This window comes from Canis lupus, chromosome 11 (genome assembly GCF_011100685.1).
Source record: "Canis lupus familiaris isolate Mischka breed German Shepherd chromosome 11, alternate assembly UU_Cfam_GSD_1.0, whole genome shotgun sequence".
Classification (NCBI taxonomy): domain Eukaryota; kingdom Metazoa; phylum Chordata; class Mammalia; order Carnivora; family Canidae; genus Canis; species Canis lupus.
The window spans coordinates 47758007-47759703 of NC_049232.1; the positions used below are offsets into that span (position 1 = coordinate 47758007).

Consider the following 1697-nt stretch of genomic DNA (forward strand, 5'->3'; position numbering starts at 1 on the left):
TGCAGTGCCTGGGGCAAGAGAACAAACAACTGGCTCCAGGTCCACTTCTCTCTGTCCACTTCAGGCTCCTGTAGGACACAGCACAGTTCTTGTAGTTGTGTATCTTGACACAGTTAAGCCTGTTCAATCCCCTTGTACACCGTACATCTCTACCCCCAAGCAGCTATTGCTACTATGGTATGGTCTGTGTTTGGGAGAACGACCAGGGAAAAGCAATGGACGTAGAAGCTGGCTCCAGGTGAGTAGGCCAGGGAGTCCTAGAGTACTGGGACCCAAAAGAATGCTCTAGAAAGGTAAAAAAAAATAGGCCCTAAGATCACACACACATACACACACACACACACACACGCAAACATCCTATTTTCTCTTAATTCCTTTTTTCCCCTAATTCCTTAGGTCTTTAGCTTTCATGTTGTGGGATGCCCTCAACTCTGCCCTCCTCCACCACCACCCCCAGTACTCCCAAATATCTGGCATTTAATGTTTTCTTTCATACTTAAATTTAGATCACTAAAATACTGGTAGAAGCTTTATGTTGGAAGGGTTCGGGGTGGGGGGCGGTGAAGATTGTCAACTAATGATCCTCTTTGTAGAAGGATATGGGCAGATTGGGGACCCATAATTTCCTTGGAGAACTTTTAAACCACTATTTAGAGGTCTGTTTTACTGGGTTATTCAGTGTTTCCATAGAAGAAGCCAACTAACTCAAACCTGGGATATATAAATCTGGCTACCAACATTCTTAATCCTAGAAGAAGGCTGAATTTCACTGAACACTTCTGTCTTTTGCCATGTAACTCTTTCTTTCATCTGCAGTGACCAGTTTCCCTGAGTCTGATGCTTCACCAATTCCATTTTTCCAGTTCCCTGGTAAATAACCCAAATTTGAGGTAAGCAGTGACTGGAAGGTATGGAATGAGAAATAACCTAAGGGTATACCTGCTTCATATTGTGCTTTTTACCTATGTCCCTGATTTTAGCCCCACACATAATAAATAGTCCTCATTCCCACTGTTATATCCCACCCCAAAATATTAGTGCCTCTGATTCCTACATCCACTCCGGGTTCTGTATTATTAATTATCTTCCTTTTCATTCATATTACCCTCTACAGGCAATTGAAATCAACTTCCTGAATCCATTGATGCCTCATCCACATTCTAACAGTAAGTTTGTTAACATCTTATGTCCACTAGTCTCCACTCCTCTTTGTAATTGTCAATTTATAATTAAACACCCTTTATTTTTATTTTATTAAAGTTTCAGAAGACAGCAAAAATGAGTATTGATTCAGCTGTTGACCATCAGATACCTTCTAGGTAAGGAGAAGATGATTTATTATTTATGACCTATTATTACATGGCTTACAAAAATCACTGAAAAGACTGATAAGCAACTCTTGACTAATTCCCTGAACAAGACTGCTGAGCTAAACCGAGGTCGACACTGAGTGCCTGATGTTTGGGATGCCTGAGAATCAAGACATTGTTACACTGTTTCTTACTCCAGGACCACACTGTGTCTACCATGAACTGGGCCAACAAAATACTGGCCCACATCTCACCATAAGCATGCAGCTAGGTTCCTGACTTTTGATTTTTGGTGCAGTTCACACAGAGAAACATGATATAGTCTTGCTTGCCAGATGAGTCCTAAGTCTACTTCATACTATTTTCTTTTGCCTTCAAAATCAAATG

The 1697-nt window shown here is 41.0% G+C and overlaps 1 long non-coding RNA gene across 1 annotated transcript; it reads left to right on the top strand.

The window, feature by feature from the left end:
• Positions 1 to 646: 646 nt before the first annotated feature.
• Positions 647 to 1280, top strand: LOC119874044. The gene is made up of 3 exons (XR_005366414.1): positions 647 to 890; positions 1115 to 1166; positions 1261 to 1280. It is a non-coding gene; the product is annotated as an uncharacterized LOC119874044 (long non-coding RNA).
• The last annotated feature ends 417 nt before the right edge of the window (positions 1281 to 1697 follow it).